This window comes from Papio anubis, chromosome 5 (assembly GCF_008728515.1).
Source record: "Papio anubis isolate 15944 chromosome 5, Panubis1.0, whole genome shotgun sequence".
Classification (NCBI taxonomy): Eukaryota; Metazoa; Chordata; class Mammalia; order Primates; family Cercopithecidae; genus Papio; species Papio anubis.
Window position 1 is genome coordinate 32,222,780 of NC_044980.1, and position 19,806 is coordinate 32,242,585.

Below are 19,806 nucleotides of genomic sequence, written 5' to 3' on the forward strand. Positions count from 1 at the left end.
AAAGTAAAATATACAATGTGTCAGATGGTCTTAAGTATTATGGAAAAAAGTAAAATGAGGTTGGAAATTCTAAGTTGGGGGAGAGTTGCATTTTAATCTAAGGTAGTTAGGGAAGGCCTCATTGAGGTGACAGTTGACAAAAATTCAAAGGAGATTTAGGACTGAGCCATTCAGATATTTGGGGGAAGAGTGTACCAGGCACAGTGAATAGCAAGTGCAAATACTTTTTCAATTAAGGGTGTACCTGGTTTATTTTAAGCACAGAAAGGAGTTTAGTGTTAGCAGAAAGGATAAGAGAAGGAGGGGAGTAATGGGAAATAAAGCCATAGAGGTGAGAGAATCGATGGGAGATCTTGTGGGGTCTTATAGACCAATTGTAAGGATTTGATTTACTTTAGTTAGAGTGAAGTGGGAGGCTATTAGACATTCTGAATAGAAGTCTGACATGATCTAACTTAAGTTGTTCAAAGGATCACTTTAGTTTCTGTCTTGAGATTAAACCATAAGAGGGCAGGGGTGGAAAGAGCATATCTAGTATAACATTCCAGGCGATTGGTTATTAGAATTGTGGTGGCAGGGAGAGGGGGTGGGATTCTGGATGTATGTGGAAGGAGAGTCAACAAGATTTACTAAAGGATAGGATAGTGGTCAGGAGGGGAAAAGAGCACTTAGAGATGTCTCCAAGAGTTTCGGCATTTGTTAGGAGATGCTAACAATTGAGATGGAGAGGATTGTTGGAGGAATGAACTTTGATGAATAATCAGGAGTTCAGTTAGGAGATGCCTAGTAGAAAATTGAAGTTCAAGACTGAAATTCAAGACTGTAGATTTAAAAAACCTGGCTGTCATCAGCACATAAATGGTATTTAAGAGAAGAAGTCTAAGCCCTCCAGACATTATTACTCAGGCTTCTTTGTCCTCTGGCTTGTTGTTGGATTTTGTCAATGGGTGGCCCTTTCAGGAGAGAAGAAGGAAGAGAAAAGCAAGTTCTATGTTTTTTCCCCATCAGCTCACGTTAGGCAGCCCCTCTGCTGTAGTGAGAGCGTTCACTGGGTTCTGGTCACTGCTTCCTCCCAGTCCCTCCAGGCCTAGGGCTGACGGAGTGTCAGTTGCTTCTCACTGTTACCAGTCCTGGCTGCTGTATCATCTCTTATTGGCTCCCTTGACCCTGTCCACTCCATTTAACTCTCTTCAGTTACTGCTTCAGAGTATAACATCTTTTTCCTACCAGGACCCTAATGACATTAGCAGATCTGGTAAAAAATAGTTGGCAAGCAGTGGCACTTGAGTCCTGAGGCCAAATCTATTGTCGATTTGTGATTATCATTTTGATAATTGATAATTATCATGATTCCTATATGGTTATTGAAATGATTATTTTTATGATCATTTAATTTAGTTAATTTTGTTCTATCTTACAACAACATGTATTAGAAGCATGATGTAAGGAAGAAACAGTTTAGGCTTGTTGTATGATCTTGGGAAAGTCATATCACTTCCTGAACTTAAGTTTCTGGATAAGTGAGCGTGGTCATTACTGCCTCTTAATAAATAACAAGTCCTTCAATATTAAACCTCCTCCCAGGTCCTTGAAGGAAGTTGTTAGAGGAGCACAAAGGTTAACTGCCTACTTTTAAATTTGTCTAAAGGTACAATCCTGGTACCTAAAACCCACTATTGCTAGCCAGGGTTAGAAGAGATGGGTAGGAGAAGGGGAAGGCTGTCAGTACCTGCAATGTCAAAAAGCATGCCATTTTAAACAGTTTTCAGTATTTTTTTTCTCAGAATAAATTCTTTTGGTCAAAGTCACATAAGGAAGGGCAGAAATCAAATCTAAAGACTTTGGAATGGCAGTCCAAATATTGACTGTTACCAGCATGTTTCCTCCGGGTCTCCCCACTGAAAGCTACATCTAGGAATGATACAGTCACGCAGCCCTGGAGTTTGTCAGCTGAGCACCTCTGGATCTCTGGCCTTCAGCACCCAGAGAATAATTCTTAAATCTACAAACTGTCTCGTGCAGCATTTTTTTTTTCCCCTTCTCCTCAAATAATATCCAATTACTGAGTGCTGTGCTGGGAGAACCTGGGGAAATGCTAGAAGGAAACGCAGCTGAGAGCCACTGTGGTTTGACAGCTCTCCAGCTACTTTGAAAATATTTTGGCAAAAACAAGATTTTAAGTAAAACTGTTTCCTTTGGTAACATACCCAAAACTGCAGGTTTTACATTTTCAGTACTATGATTTGGGCCAAAAGTGGAAAAAGAAAAAAAAAAAAAAAAACCGGGGAGCTAAAAGCTGTTCTTGAGGGAGGAAGATAGAATCTAAGAAAAAGGGGACTGTTTCGCATGGGATGCAGATATGAGAGTAGGAGGGAAACAGATGGAAGCATATTGAACTTTCTCTCCTCACTTCTTTTCTCTACTAAAGAATTTCCCCCGTCAAAACACAAGGCTCTTTTTTTGCCTTAAGATGGCCAGGAGAGGATTCACTGGGGAATTACTAGGCTAGGATTTGTGTTATTGCTTATTATAGGATGACCAACAGCAACTGGGGAGGGTCAAACCACATGGGTGCTTCATTTCAGGCCATCCTACATTATAGCAGATGCAGGAGGGGATAAAATGGATAATAGTTATCTCAACCCTGTTAGTTGGTCCTTGGAGAATATGCTCATTTATTCTTGCTTCATTTTTTTTTCCTGATTGCATCCATGCATAAATTCCCTCTGTTTTTGAAAACATCAGCTCTCTCCTATCCCAGGACCTTTGTAGATACCTTCTCTACCCAGAATGCTTTGCCCTCAAACTCCACCATTCTTTTCAGGGAAGCCTCCCTTTATCCTACAAGTGATGGTAGCGTTTTATGTTGTCTTTCTGGCCATCTGTTTACATATTCCCCAACACTCTGTAAATTCTACAAGGGCCTGTTCACCGTCACATCCCCAAGGGATGGCATAAGGTGAGTGTTCAATTTAAAAGGTTAGCAAGTTCTCTGACTAAACCTGCTTTTCTTTAGTTTCCTTTTCTCATTATACTTCTTTCCTAATAATCTAGTTCTCCTTTGTTTTTGTTTCCTCTTATATTGCTCTTTTGTTCTGTTACCCTTTCTTCGAGACTTCTCCTTATGTAGAAGCTTTGCCTAAAGCAAGGGTTTGTAGGAAATATACTCTGAACTATATAATGTTAATATCAGAAGGTACTTTGGAGATTATGTAATTAAACCCACCTCCAGTTTTATAATTGTGCTCCATTGTCCAAGGTCACAGAGCTAGTTGGGAACAGAATTTAGATTTGAATCCTGTAATCCCAACTCTATGTTAAGTCTTCCTTTCATTATTGTCACTCTATACAAAGTGTTAGACAAAAGGGTGATGTTCCAAAAATACTAATCATCTCTCTACAACACAAGCTCCATATCATCCAAGAGTTTGACATCTCATTGGAAAGAAAAGACTGCTCCCTGGGTCCTTCCCAAAAAATTGCTATTATAAGAATAAAACTTATGTTCAAACTCTGTCCTTAACTTCCCTCAGACTCAGGAAGATCCATTTATCTTAGCGTGCTAAGGGAAAGATACAAGTTTGATATTTAGTTCCTAAATAAATGTTTATGTCAAAAACAGTGAACCCAAAAGTTCAAAACCCTATTAAAAAGAGAGAAGACTAGGAGAGAGAAATATTAATAATGATAATAATAACAATAGCTGACATTTATTACTAGCACTGCTCTAGCAACCTGTCCTAAATGACATATATTTACTCGGTTAATCCCCCATCAACCTGTAACTTAAATACTATTATCCCTACTTTATCAATGAGGAAACTGAAGCATAAAACAACTGTTCAATGTATTTATCTAGTAAATGAAAAGCTGAGATTTGAACCTGAGCAGTTTACTCCAGCGTCAACACTCTGTGGAACACCTAGATGAAGATTCTACCCCCGAAACAGAGATAAGTTTTTACAACCTCCGTGAAAGATCCCACTGATATAACCAAGTTCTACCAGGCCTGACATAATTTGGAGTCAAAACCTTGGGAATGGCCGGTCTTTCACAATTGTATATGTAACTGGCTGCCCTGTTCATGAAGTACTGAACTGATTCTGAGAATTTTCTTTTATCCGTCTGTTCTCTGTAAATAATTTTCACTTGTTGCCAGTTTTTTAAATTCAGGCAATATCCTTTCTCACAAGCTGAAGAACCTATAAAGGGCATGATGGTTTCAATAGGAGTGAAAGTCAAGAGGCGCCTCAGAAAAGGGTTTTGTTACCGCTTCACTGTGGCACTTAGCATGAAATCCAAATTTCACCCACACAGCCTTACGGGGAGGGCCTTGCTCATGATTTGATGTGATCTCCCACCACTCCCTGTGCTGTAGCCATTGCAATACTCCTGCAGCCTCTCGAACTCACAACTGTGTCCTGCCCCCAGGACCTGTGCTCTTGCTCTTATGTGGCAAGTGGCTTCCAGAAAAAAATAGTGCAGTTATAGAACAAATTTTTCATGCTATACTTTTACTGTGCAGAACTTTTACTGTGCAGAAAGTTCTTTTAGACAGTGTTGGATTGAGGAATATAAGGGCTGGAAGAAAAGTCAGCATGAAGGAAGTCTTTCAAGGCAGTAAAGGGCATTGGCTTTAAGATGAGATCAGCATTGATTCTTTGCTCTTCCACTTATTATCTCTGTGTTCTTCTATAAATTAATTAATCTCTTTATACCTAGTTTCTGGCACAGAAACTGGATGAATATATGTATCCATTTAATCACCTACAGACGTATGTATACATATGTGTTATGTATTTTGCCACAAATTCTAGACAACTGCTAGTCCTCAATTAAGGGAAAATAGCAGCAATACCAATAGAATGTAAATCGGATGAAAGCCACTCTGCTAAGGATTAAGATTCACATAGATGGTCAGTATGTGCATGCATAATATGTATGCAAAAGCCCTAGGCTGCGCCTTAATAGGTGGGAAAGATAGAAGGGCAGATTTTACAAGTAACCGTTTTAGGAGGAGTTTTTGTTTGTTTGTTTTTAAATTTATTTTTATTTTTTATTTCTATAGGTTTGGGGGGAGCAGGTAGTGTTTGGTTATATGAATAAGTTCTTTAGTAGTGATTTCTGAGATTTTGGTGCACCCATTACCCAAGCAGTATTGACTGTACCCAGTTTGTAGTCTTTTATCTCTCAACCGCCTCCCACCCTTTCCCTTGAGTCCCCAGAGTCCACTGTATCATTCTTATGCCTTTGCATCCTCATAGCATAGCTCCCACTTATGAGTGAGAACATGCGATGTTTAGTTTTCCATTCCTGAGTTATTTCACTTAGAATTGTCTCCAATTTCAACCAGGTTGCTGTGAATGCCATTATTTCGTTCCTTTTTTATGCATTAGTAGTATTCCATGGTATGTATATGCCATAATTTCTTTATCTGCTCGTTGATTGATGGGCATTTGGGCTGATTTCATATTTTTGCAATTGCGAATTGTGCTGCTGTAAACATATGCGTCCAAGTATCTTTCTCATATAATGATTTCTTTTCCTCTGGGTAGATACTGAGGAGTGGGATTGCTGGATCAAATGGTAGTTCTACTTTTAGTTCTTTTAGGAATCTCCACACTGTTTTCCATAGTGGTTGTACTAGTTTACATTCCAACCAGTAGTGTAAAAGTGTTCCCTTTTTACCACATCCCCACCAACATTTATTATTTTTTGATTTTTTGATTATGGTCATTCTTGCAGGAGTAAGGTAGCATCACACCGTGGTTTTGATTTGCATTTCCATGATCACTAGTGATGCTGAGTACTTTTTCTTATGTTTGTTGGCCATTTGGTACCTCTTCTTTTGAGAATTGTCTATTCATGTCCTTAGCCCACTTTTTGATGAGATTGTTTGTTTTTTTCTTACTAATTTGTTTGCGCTCCTTGTAGATTCTGGATATTAGTCCTTTGTTGGATATATACATTACAAAGATTTTCTCCTACTCTGTTGGTTGTTTGTTTACTCTGCTGTTTCTTTTACTGTGCAGAAGCTTTGTAGTTTTATTAAGTCCCATCTATTTATCTTTGTATTTGTTGTATTTGCTTTTGGGTTCTTGGTCATAAAGAACTTTGCCTAAGCCAGTGTCTAGAAGAGTTTTTCCAACATTATCTTCTAGAATTTTTATGGTTTCAGGTTTTAGATTTAAGTCCTTCATCCATCTTGAGTTGATTTTTGTATAAAGTGAGAGATGAGGATGCAGTGTCATTCTTCTACATGTGGCTTGTCAATTATCCCAGCACCATTTGTTGAATAGGGTTTCCTATCCCCACTTTATGTTTTTGTTTGCTTTGTCAAGGATCAGTTGGCTGTTAAGTATTTGGCTTTATTTCTGGGTTCTCTATTCTGTTCCATTGGTCTGTATGCCTATTTTTATACCAGTAATATGCTGTTTTGGTGACTATGATCTTATGGAATAGTTTGAAGTCAGGTAATGTGATGCCCACAGATTTGTTATTTTTGCATAGTCTTGCTTTGGCTATGTGGGCTTTTTTTTTGTTCCATATGAGTTTTATAATTGTTTTTTCTAGTTCTGTGAAAAATGATGGTGGTATTTTGATGGAAATTGCATTAAATTTGTAGATAGCTTTTGACAATATCGCCATTTTCACAATACTGGTTCTACCCATCCATAAACATGGGATGGGTTTCCACTTGTTTGTGTTGTCTATGATTTCTTTCAGCAGTGTTTTGTAGTTTTCCTTGTAGATGTCTTGCACCTCTTTGGTTAGGTATATTCCTAAGGATTTTTTTACAACTATTGTAAAACAGGTTGAGTTCTTGATTTGATTCTTAGCTTGGTCACTGTCAGTGTATAACAGAGCTACTGATTTGTGTACATTAATTTTGTATCCTGAAACTTTACTGAATTCATTTATCAGTTCTAGGAGCTTTTTGAAGGAGTCTTTAGAGTTTTCTAGTTATACAATCACATCATCAGCAAACAGCAACAGTTTGACTTCCTCTTTACTGATTTGGATGCCTTTTTTTCTTTCTCTTGTCTGATTGCTCTGTCTAGAACTTCCAGTATTGTGTCGAATAGAAGTGGTGAGAATGGATATCCTTGCCTTGTTCCAGTTCTCAGAGGTAATACTTTCAACTTTTCCTCATTCAGTATTATGCTGGCTATGGGTTTGTCACAGATGGCTTTTATTACATTAAGATATGTTAGGAAGGAGTTATCTTAAGGTAAGTTTTTGTAAGATAAGGTAAGATCATAAGGGGATGACATAGAGGGGACATGAAGAGAGAAAAGATAGGAAGAAAGCTAGAAAGGATGTATAAGCATCAATTTCCACTTTCTGATTGCTGAAGGGATGACAGTGTTGTCAGTCAAAAATAATACCACATACCAGTGACGAGATTGGGTAGTGTAATCTTTACTGAGGGAGGGCAGACGAAAGTGAAAATAGGAACAAAAGGTGTTTTCCATTGCCCCTGAAATCCCATTATTACTAGGGCAGGGGTTGATTTTGTTTCTAAAATAAAAGTCTGACTTTTTGATAATTGCTGCCTGAAGTCTACATAGAGAAAGTTTCTGAGGCTGTATTTGAGCTCCATTGGGAAGGAGTGCATGAATAAAGAGCAACTTCTGCACAGACACAGAAATCTCCTCCTAAGGTCAACTCTGCCGGCGAACCTGGTCCTGTACTTAAAACACCTTTCCTACATATCATCCCATGACTGTATCCTTGCTGTCATTCAGGTATCAGCTTAAACATCACTGCTCAGCAAAGCTATATACCTGTCTACCCTCTCTTTGTTCCATACAGCATGACTGTAATGATTTTAGGCTGAAAAAAGCTTAAAACACATATAACTTCTAAGCAACAATAACAGCAAAGGAAAAGAACATTCATTAAATCTCCCACACACCTTACTCCAGTAATACTACTTCCTAATATACTTGACAGGATAAATTATTTATTAATTAAAAGTAAACAAGTAGGGTTAGAGGATACAGCCAAAAATAGATTTGGCTTAGTATAATTAATATTAAGAATTCCATCTGATGTACTTGGCTAACAGGGCCAGTTGTTTATTTCAGCCACTTTTCTTTCAAATAATAACATTTTTAAAATCACATAAAGGATTTTTTTTTCTATCCACTGAGAAAGGATAAATGCATCCAACCCTTTATGAGAACTATCAGATAATTGAGAAACAAGTGAAAGGGTGGAGATAGAAATGGACTTGAGGGCAGTGTACAGCCTTTCCATTTTAACCTAGTACAAAATTTAATAGGAAGATTACTACTAATCCTGACTCTTTTATGCAGCCATCACTGTCTAAATGTCAATTTTAAGTAGGACTGTATGTCCAGGTTGTGCCAGTGAGCTGATAAAGGATTTCTGACGATAAGTAATAAAGCCATGAATGATATAGTCTCTGGTTTCATTTTTATTGAAATAGTGAAATCTCTAATAATAATATTTGCTGAAATAGCCTTACCTACAGTCTACCTATTCCTCATGTAAAACATTAGTGCTGTGGTTTGACTGTCTGTCCACTCCAAAACTCATGTTGAAATTTAATTGCCATTGTAACTGTTTTAAGAGGTAAAAGCCATTGTGGAGAATCTCCATGAGGCCTAGTAGAGCTATGGGGATGGGGCTACCCCCAAGACCCCAAAACTGTAGAGCTATCCGTGAGCAATGACAGTGTGGGAGAGCTGCAGGAATGAGACTCCAACCTGTGAGACCTCCTGCATGGGCTGAGTCCAGTAAAGCTATATAGCAGGGTTGCCTAAGATGTTGGTGGACCAACCCCACCCCAGTGTGCCCAGGGACATGAACTCAAGAAAAATTAGTCTCCAACTTTAAGATTTAATGTTGTTTTCCCTGTTGGATTTTGGACTTGCTTGGGACCAGTTACCCCTTTTTTTTTCTTGACTATTTACCCCTTTTGATATGGGGATGTCTAGTCTATGTCCTACCATTGTATCTTGGAAGCCCATAATTTGTTTTGATTTCACAGACTCACAGCTGGAGAAGAATTTCCCTCAAGATGAATTGTGCCTTGGACTTCACCCATATGTGGTTTAGATGAGACTCTGGGCTTTAGACTTCTGAGCTGGGGCTAGAATGAGTTAAGACTTTTGAGGCTACTGGGAAGCAATGAATGTATTTTGTGTGTGAAGACATGAATTTAGGTGGGGGTGGGCAGGAGCATAATTCTATGGTTTGAATGTTTGTCCTCTCCAAAACGCAGGTTGCAATTTGTCAGTGTAACAGAAGTAAGAAGTAAGTCCTTTAAGAGGTGATGAGGCCATAAGGGCTATACCCTCATGAGTGGAATTAATGCCATCATAAAAGGATGAGTTTGGCCTCCTCTTGCATTGTCTCTTGTCTTCTCTTGCCCTTTTGCCATGTGACCCTCATGGCAGAAGGCCCTCATAAGATCCCGTTCCCTTGATCTTGGACTTTGCAACCTACAAGAATGGTAAGAAATAAATTTCTGCTCATTATAATTTATTGTGTCTCACATACTCTGTTAAAATGACACAAAATGGATTAAGACCCTTTGTCTGAAAAACCCAGAATTGCTGTTCAGTAAGTGAGTATTTTTAGGCAGTAAAGGTTATATTAAGCTGTCAAAAAAGTAATCTTTTTGAATATGAAATAAATATACATTAGATATAGTCAAAGAGGACCTTGCTAAAACAGTTAATAACAAACCTGGAAAGATTTCAAAGCTTACATTTCAAAACAATTATTAATCAACCTGGAGACTAAATTCTCCCCAGGTGCTTTATTCAGTTCCATTTTTAAATTGAACTGTACAGTGCAAGAAACTTTTCTGAGATCGAATCAGGAAATAGCCAGGATCTACAAAAACTAACTTAGGTGATCTTGGTTTATAGCAGGATTTCTCAACCTCAACAATTACTGTATTTTGGGTCAAATAATTCTTTGTTGTGGGACACTCTCCTGTGCATTGCTGAATGTTTAACAGCATCCTTGGCCTCTATCCACTAGATGACAGTGACATCCTCTTCCCCAGTTTAACAAACAAAAGTGTCTCCAGACATTGCCAAATGTTCTCTGGAGGACAAAATTGACCCATGTTTATAGGGTAGGAAAAAAGGCTTTCCAAATATTCAGGATTTAGGCCCACAAACTTATTCAGTGGAATCAAACCTAAGGAAACTGTGCCACAGAATCTAGACTCTTTACTACTGCTACAAGCAAACCCATATGAGTCCACCAACATGGTTTGTGGAAGTTAATCAGTTGAAGCAATGGTAAACATATGCTCTACATATGAGTTTTATATTATATAAGGTCTTCGGAGAGCACACCTCTTCTGATTTGGACTCTACTTGGTGTTTCACAAACGTTGTTAATTTTATTTTAGCTACCTTGTCGAGGGCTACTTTGGGTAACATGGATAAGAATTTGGTTTACCACCCCATTCTGTAGTTAAAATTGCATTAAAGTTATTTGAATACTGTGAGGTTAGAGATCTCACCATCAAGTTTACCTGCGGCATATTTTTAAGGCTCAATAAAGTTGAAGTCCTTAAGCCAGTCTTACTGTTTTCAATATTTTAATGCTTCCAGTTCAACTATTCATTCGTAGCATAAAAAGCAAGGATGAGTTAGATGGTCACTTTCTAAGCAATTCAGATTACCCAATAGGTATACATTTTTTAAAGGCTAGAAGCACAATAAGGCTAATTTCAAAACCATTTATAGTGATAGGTCTCAGAGTAAATGTACCAATTTACCATAAGACATCACTAGGCTCTGATCATTAATGAGTATGTCAGAAATTTCTCCTTTATATTCATATTTATATATTTATCTTTAAAAGTTATGTTCCACAGAGTATCAACCCTCTCATTCCTTAGGGATTCCAAATATGGCCCCATTGGACCAGCTGCCAATCTTGGTCACCACAAATAATTAATCCCACCATGAAATATTTAAAATATGTAAAGGTTAAAAGATCATAAAAATGAGACCATATGTCCAAACATACCACGTGTGCTTTGGCAAGAGAAATGTATGTGTTAAGACAAGTCTTAACCAGCCTGCCAGGGAACTAGATCAAAACCAGGACAAAAAGATTCTTTTCATATAAGCTAGGTATTTCCCTAGCACTTACCCCAAGGTTAGCTGAGATGAAAAAAAGCCAGTATACCCCTATTGGCCTGGCAAAGCCATCTTCCTTGATGGCTGAAAAAAAAATAAAAGGCCTAGAACCTTATTTGGGGAGATGAACTGCCTTGGTCTAAATCCTGGCTCCACAACTAACTCTGCCAACATCTTAATATGTTGGCAACATATTTAATATCTCTGAGCCTCAATTTCCTCACCTATAAAATAGAAATTGTTATATCTTTCTTCTGGAATGTTTTGAGGATCAAACAAGATAAAGAAGGTTTTAGAACATTTTTGGCACAGAATGAAGGCTATTGTTCTTATTAAGAAAAAAAAATCTATATTCCATCTCATCAGGAATGCTAACATTTTGATTCTCACTTTTACTTGTTTCAGATTATGCTCCGAGACACTGAATCTGAAAAGATGCATCCAGTTTTGCCAAGTGGTTTCACTACCAAGGCCAGTCTCCACCTATGACAGACCCAAGGAAGATCATTTACAACTAGAATCTAGTCATTTAGGAGCCTGTGTGCTCCCTGGGTGGGCCATCTGCACTGGTGTGAGGTTTATCTCATTGAAGGGAAAACCAAAGGAATCTTCTTGAATATCAGCACCAGGAAGAGCAGTACAAACTGGAGAAGTTGGGGTATGTAGGCAGTGGCTTCAACCCACGCATTATATGCATTCAATTACTCAGAAGACCCTGTACTCCACTTATTTTGGTTGAATAAGCAGACTGTAAAACCAACAAAAAATGGAAATTGCTTTTAGATAGCTAGTGTATGGGCTTATTCATGTCATACCTCTCATCCTTCAGAACCAATTATCTAGTGTTGATTATACCACTATGTGTCAGCATTATTAAATTAAAAATGGTTGTAGCTGGGCATGGTGGCTTGCACTTGTCATCATAGTTACTTGGAAGGCTGAGCCAGAAGCATTTGTTGAGGCCAGGAGTTTGAGACCAACCTGGGCAACATAGCAAGACACCATCTCTAAAAAAAAGTAGCCAGGCAGGGTGATGGCAAATACCTGTAGTCCCAGCTATTCAGGAGTCTGAGGTGGGAGGATTGGATTGCTTGAGCCCAGGAGTTTGAGGCTGCAGTGAGCTATGATCACACCAATGCACTCCAACCTGGGCAACAGAGCAAGACCCCAACTCAAAAAATAATTTTGGAACAAAACTTTTTAAATTTTTAAAGTAAAAATTCACTTTAATATTAGCTAAGTGAATAAGAATTAGTTTAGATGACCCTCAAGAACAAAAGTGTAGTTTTCCACTCTTTTAATGCCTTTTAGAGCTTATTGTACAATATTTAAATATACAAAAATGTATGAAGAATAATACAACAAACTTTTCCTGAGGTTAAGGGTCTTTAGGGAACTCAACTTTAATCTGGTCCAATTCCACATCTTGTTACCCCTTTTAATACCTACACCTTTAATACTCAAAACTCTGGGCATAGAAATTGTCAAATTCCCTGAAGGTAGCTAAAGAATTAGCTGCAGTTTTCCATTCTACTTTCTTTGTGAGTATAAAAGAGTTTTACATTTTAAAAGGCGTATACAATATTTCATTCGGCACTCTGTTTTTACTGGGAAGTTTTTTTCAGGATACCTAACCTCCTTCATTTTTCATCAAAATGTACTCACTATTATGAGTTTAAAATGTTTTAATTTTATTTTATTTACACAGTTGTCTCTGTCCTCACTATTGAAATTGGAATGCAAATAAAAACAAAATGGCCATGAACAGAATTCGTATGCATTAAAAACTATTGTAGGAACACACAGGTTTCCATGGAGGAGAGCAATTTTTGTATTTCAATGTATTTGCAATAGTTTCAAAACAATAACTAAATGTAAAGAAGTCATTTTTGTTGTTACTCAGTGAATGTGAACCCCAAACCAAACTATAATACCCCTTTTCAAAGGCCTTCTAGAATATTTCCCCAATTTATAAATTCTCCCATTCTAGTGTAAATTCATCTTAGATAACTAAGATGATTTAGAGAATGTGCATGCTAGCAAATCCACTAAGCCTTTTCCTTGTAACCTAAAGTATGTTGAGTTAATGAAGAAATTCAATCTCTTTCTCTAATGCTTATATCAAAAGTTTAGAATTCCTACAATTTTCTTACCCAAGTATAGTGATCAGGAAAATCAGCAAATGCTAAATTGATGGTTTCAGTTTCCCAAAGTTTGGATGAGCCCTGGGATATCATCAAGGTGATATCATCAGATGTATATCTCACCTTGGTAACTATCCTTGATAAGGATGTGACTTACACTCCTCTGGGTGTGCTGGCCGGCTAAAGGCTGATACTCTCTACCAAAGTCTCTACTGAAGGCCTGAACTTCAGCTCTGGCACCACTCTTCTGGTCATCCCATTCAGACTTTCCTTGGCCACTATTCATGGGAAGGGGAGTAAGCATATGTTCTCTCCAGTTTCAAGATGAGGAAAATGAGGTTCTAAAAGGCTCATTTTTCCTGAATCCAGATAGTAAATGATGGAACCAAACAGACTGCACAGCTCATATTTCACTATCCTGTATTTCACATATAAAAAAACAATTTTGAGCTAATGGCCAATTGTGTAATCACTGACTTTGTAGATATTTTAAGTGATTGGGCTTATGCTGACTACTTGTGGGATGTCTAATTTGTTTGCAGGCCTGCTTGGCATGTAGTAACTGTTATGTAAGTGTTTGCCATTTATCATTGCCAAAGGCATGGCATGCTCAAACTGAGCACCTTAGGTGTCACAATACGTCAAAACTACCATTTCTGCAGCACCCTTTCCTAGATCCCGGCTTAAGAAGAGGACTATTCCCTTAAAATACAAGCAATTCTAAGCCAGAGAGAATTCCTGCAGCCAAACTGGAGTAGTATTTCTGTGATGCTCAGTGAGCCTCCAGTAATTTCAAGAAATTAAACTATATATGACCCTATGTGTATAAAGTAAGATTAGATCTTTGTAACACTCATTCATCTTGCTGTTGATTTTAAGCTCTTCCTTGATGCAAGCTTCTTCATTGCTGCCTACACAGAGATATCAAATTATGGGAAGCTTGTTAATTCAGACCAAGACTGCCCTCATAGAATCACATTATTTGGATAAAGACTTGATACAAACATCTCTCTGTAACGTCTATTAAAAAGGAATCTTCCTAGGCAAATAACAATATAAACAATGTTAAAGGAAGCTTATTTAAATGTTTCAAGGTAACATATATTTTTAAATTTTAACTCTTATTAACAATATAAATGATAATATATAGTTATTAGATTTGTTTCTTAAACCAGGTCCACAAAGAATTTCTACTGGGAAATACTTCCTAATAGGCTGACTCTATTTGCTTCCCACTACAGATTTTAAAATATTTTCAGACCAATTGTCTCAGGAATATGTGTCAAAGAAAGCAGGTAGTACTGAAGTTTTAAATCTAGGAGCATTTATAAAACTGGTGAATAAATCAACAATTATTAATTTTAGTTCTACAATATGTTTATCTACCTATGTCATGTTTAGGAAACTCATGTTATTAAAGTCCTAGGAGATTAGACAAGCAATTTTCTTTGTAGTGCTGAATTTGAATGTTTCTGAATAAATCTCTTTTACAAATGAGAATTATGAATGAAAATTTCAAATGTCTCTGTGCATATATATATACAAACTTACATGTTTATAAATTTGAGAAGATACAAAGAAACCACTAGAATATTTCTATAACATCTACGCAATTTAAATTTTAAATTTGTATGGTCTTACTGTGTGATGTTTTCTGAGAGCCCAAACTTAAGCATTTTCTATATGAGAGGCAATGTTCTGTGTCATCAGTCATAGGTTCACTCTAGTCTTTAAAAATACCCAGTGACCAAGCATGGTGGCTCATGCCTCTAATCCCAGCACTTTGAGAGGCCAGAGTGGGAGGATCACATGAGGCCAGGAGTTTGAGACCAGCCTGGGCAACATAGCAAGACACCATCTCTATAAAAATATATTTAAAAATTAGCCAGGCCTGGTGGTGCATGCCTGTAGTCCCAGCTATTCAGAAGGCTGAAGTGGGAGGATTGCTAAAGCCCTGGAGTTTGAGGCCACAGTAAGCCATGATCATGTCCTGTACTCCAATCTAGGCAAAGGAGCAAGACTTTATGGGGGAAAAAAAAAAAAGAAAGCCTCAAATGGACATTTATCTGCAGCCTGCTTTCCATATTCTTCTTTTGAACATTGCCCCCACCACCTCCTACCACCCCTTTCCTTTTCTCACTGAAGTAACACGGAGTCCAAACAGTATCTTCCATTTTCTTGCACAATCCCACAGCCTTGGCACATGACTCTAGCCTGGCCAATCAGTGTGTTTCCCTGGGGAAAGCTTTCTTCCTTCTGTGAACCTGAAAGAGCAAGAGCTATTGCTAGCTACTGTGTCTGCTTGTATAGAAGATCTCCTGCCTTTTGAAAGGGAGCACAAAACTGATGTTCAGAAAGAAGGCTGTATGTTAAGAGAGAGAAAATAGAGACAGAGCAAGAGACAGAAAAAGAGAGAGAAAACTGAGAAGAGAAAAAGACTAAATCAGAGACAGAAAAAGAGAAAGGAAGGCTGGAGGGAGGGAGACATTGACATTGTATTAATGTGATTGTCCTAACTCTATTTTTGGCTCTGATTCCTGCCCTAGTCCCGCCTTCCAAGGCTTGGCTTTTAAGCCTTTGCTCCTGTTCTGTGAGATATTTGTTAACCTTCCAAAAAATTCCCCTCTGCTGTTCTGGTTGGGTATCCTTGCATTCAGAAGATTGCTGATAATGTTAGAGCCTCTTCAAAGTATCTGTAGCACTGCATTTGGAAGGTATGCAAGTTTGATAATGTGGAGAATCATTTGGAATTTATGTTAAATTTTAACCTTCCACCAAATCGTATATCAACGTGTAAGGAAGGAGAAAAAAAAATCACCTAGCATGTATTATTATTATAGAAACTATTATTTCAAAGGACAGTAGGTGTGATTGAATTGAGAATGACAAACCAGCCTCAACTAAGCAAGTGGATGAGGAGACCGGCTCCATGTAATCCACTTAGAAAACCTTAGACTGTATGAGAGGCTGAAGGAACTTCCAAATTTTCAGTTACCCAAGTTATGTTTTCCCTGCAGACTCTTGGTATGTTTGTTTCCTATTACTGCTATAACGAATTACCGCAAACTTAATGGCTTAAAATGAAAAATATATATATAGATCTAGAGATAAGAAATATAAAATGGGGTGGTAGCACCATGTTCTTTCTGACAGCTCTAGGGGAGTAACTGTTTCCTGGCCTTTTCCAGCTTCTAAAGACTGCCTGCATTCCTTGGCTCATGGCCTGCATCATTCCGACTTTGCTTCTGTCGTCCCATCTCTTCTGACTGAGACGCTCCTGCATCTGTGCAGGAACGCTTGTAATTACGTTAGGTCTACCTGATAGTCCGAGGTAATCCCACATCTCAAAATCCTAAATTTAATCATATATGCAGAGTCCTTTTGCCATGTAAGGCGGCATATTCACAGGTTCTAGAGATTAGAACATAAATATCTTTGGGTACCAATATTAACATATACTTGATACTGATCTTTGCCAGAAAAGTTGTAGCAGTCAATGCTACCCAGGAATCAGTGACTTAATATATTGTCTCAGACTTGTTTGGACGGGCCCCGTCTTCATCTCCAAATGGGGTATGCTTGTGGGGCAGAGCTCAGTATCTGGCATGAACTACTCATCATTTTTCTGTCGCTGTAGAGAATATGGGCACTTATCAGCAACCTCACATATGTGAGAAAGTGTCAGTGGTGATACAAAAGCTTTTCACCAGGCAGTAGAGACAGATCCAGATCTAGGAACCCAGTTGCTCAAAGGCCTTAGGATAGAACATGCTGCTTACCAACAAACTGGCCATGGCACTTATCTGGATTAATAGATCTCTGAAAATCTAGAAGCAGGATGCAGAGGCAGATTTCATGAAGCTAATAACCAATAATCTCACTATACTGACATTTATGCAAATAGTGCTGTGCTACAAAGACAGTGAGCATGTTTCATGAGTCCTGGCATGCAAAATGCTAGATACTTTCAGAAAACCACCTGGCCTACCGCTTGCAAAACAACTCACTCATAGATTAGCAGTAACAGGAAACCCTTACTGCTCTTGGTACAAAAGAACAAAATGGATCTGAAGCTACCCAGGAGAACTCGGAACCCCTGAGAATCTGTTTGTCTGTTCTTCCTATGGAAGAAGCACTGATGTTGCAGAAGACTCCACTGAAGCCTTGGGTGGATCAGGGCAGGAAGAATACCCTGACCTTTTCTTGCTTTCTATCCTCCAGTCTCCCACCAGAGTCTCACATCAGGGTCAGAAAGCTAGTTGACATGGAAGCCTGAAAAATGCAGCTTGCCAGGATGCCTCCTCCCTTCCACTCCTCTCTTCAATTCAGAGGAGAGAAGGGAGAAGGTAAGCAAGGGATAAGCACATGGCTAACTTTGAGAATTGCTGGGTTAAACAAAGAACAATTCATTTCTTAATCGTAGGATATCCCATATGCACTATGATTCTTCACAGATGGGATTTAGTATTTGGTTGAATATGGAACCCCTTTATACCAGAATATTTCATAAAACTCATCTTCAAGAACCACACTTTGACTTTTGACTCTACTGCTAACTCTAGGATCCATCTGAGTTCTTGCTTTTGTGAAACTAACTACAAAGGTGAAGAACAGAAATATACCCTCAGAATACATTGGAGTGCAGGGAACAAGACTGACAAGCAGAGCTCAGAGAAAAAATATAAGAAGGAACATAAAGAGCTGGAAATGAGGAGTGATATCAGAAAGATGGCAGCATAGGAGCTTTCTACCATCAACCCCCATGGAAGCATTGATTTTGACAACTAGCACAAATGACTGTACATTTGTGGGAGTCAGGGAATACAGTGAAGAAGTTCCAGCACACCATTAGAGAAAAAAAATCTGAGAATAGTCACACTGAGGAGGATAAGAAGAAGAGTTTTACTTTACCCATGTCACCCCTCCAGCAAGGCAGCACAGTTCAATGGTGAAAGACACCATCCTCAGCACACAAGTTTTCCAACAGGAAAATAAGAGCATAGTGAATTAGTGTCCTGCTCCCCTAGCTACGCAGGACACTGTCCAAGAGGCCCACTATCATTCCACGCAGAATACTGAGGTGACTGGCACAACTGAGTGGTTGGAAGATACCAGAAGCCGGGAGAAGAGGTCACAGATTCCACTAATGACTCTGCAGACTCTATCAGGAAGCCTTCCCATGAGCCACTTGGGAATTTTTGACTTTTAAACACCTCCCAACTGATCCACAGACACTCTAGACACTCCGTGGCTCGCCATCCACACCAGGCTAGCTCCCCAGCACACCTTCACAGATAGCAATTCAAGCGTCTTGTGCAGACAGCCATCTGGACTCTGCAGGATCAGAAGAAGGCACTCAAACTTAAACATTTCAGAGCACTACCATAGGGAAAACAAGCAGGAGGCTCTTAGCATCCAGCCTGGCTTCGCAGGATTGAAAGAAGGCAAAATATCTCAAGAATGTCCACATTAGAAGGAACAAGAGATGTGGAACAGATGCAGCCACAGAAAAGGTCAGAGAGAGCCTCAGAATCATTAGCCATGCTGTTTGGTGAAAAACTTTCTCTCCTGAAGATAGTAAAGGCTGAAGGAGGTGACTGTTTCTTCAAATCAAAGACAGCAATGCAAAACTTCAAGGAACACATTTTAAAAATCAAGTAAACATGAAACCAACAAGGGAACACAATAATATACTAGTAACCAACCCTGAATAAATGGACAACTATGAATTGCCTGACAAACAATTTAAAATAATAATTTGGAGGAAGTTCAACAAACAGCAGGAGAACACAGATAGACAACTCAATGAAATCTGAAAAACAAACCATGAACAAAATTATAAGTTCAATACAGAGAAATTATTTTTTTAAAAAATTCTGAAGCTGAGAATACAATGAATGAATTAAAGAAGGCAATAGAGTATGTCAACAGCAGACTTCATCAAGCAGAAGAAAGAATCTGTGAAATTAAAGAAAGATCATTTGAAAATATCCAATCAGGGGAGAAAAAAGAATGAAAAGGAATGAAGAAAATCAATGGGATTTATTGATGGTGTTATCAGGAGAGCTAATATTTGCATTATAATATACCAGAAGGAAGGGAGAGAGAAAAAGGAGCACAAGCTTATTTAAAGAAACAATGGCTGAAAACTTTCTAAATCTGTAGGGAAATATGGACATTTAGGTATATGAAGTTCAAAAGTCTACAATCAGATACAACCCAAGAAAGACTTCACCAAGACATATTATAATCAAACAGTCAAAATCAAAGACAAAGAGAAAATTGTGAAAGCAGCAAGAAAAAAGAGGTTTCTCACACACAAGAGAACCACCATAAGACTATGACCAGATTTCTCAGTAGAAACTTTGCAAGCCTGGAGGGCATGAGATGATATAGCCTAAGTGCTGAAAGAAAAAAAAAATAAATGAACTGTCAACTAAGATTACCAACTAAGATTACCCAGCGAATCTGTTTTTTTAAAAATGAAGGAAAGAAAAAGACTTTCCTAGACAAAGCTGAGAGAG

General features: G+C 38.3%; 1 long non-coding RNA gene across 2 annotated transcripts in view; it reads left to right on the forward strand.

Moving 5' to 3' along the window:
* The first annotated feature begins 7,078 nt into the window (after nt 1-7,078).
* LOC103885013 overlaps nt 7,079-19,806 on the forward strand; it is a 34,533-nt gene continuing 21,805 nt past the window's right edge. Inside the window, exons 1-3 of one of the 2 annotated variants that reach the window (XR_647890.4) lie at nt 7,079-7,129; nt 9,254-9,484; nt 11,544-11,796. This is a non-coding gene — a long non-coding RNA (uncharacterized LOC103885013). Of the gene's footprint in view, nt 7,130-9,253; nt 9,485-11,543; nt 12,106-19,806 lie in introns of those variants that run through there. The other variant, XR_001903298.2, reaches the window with a different exon arrangement.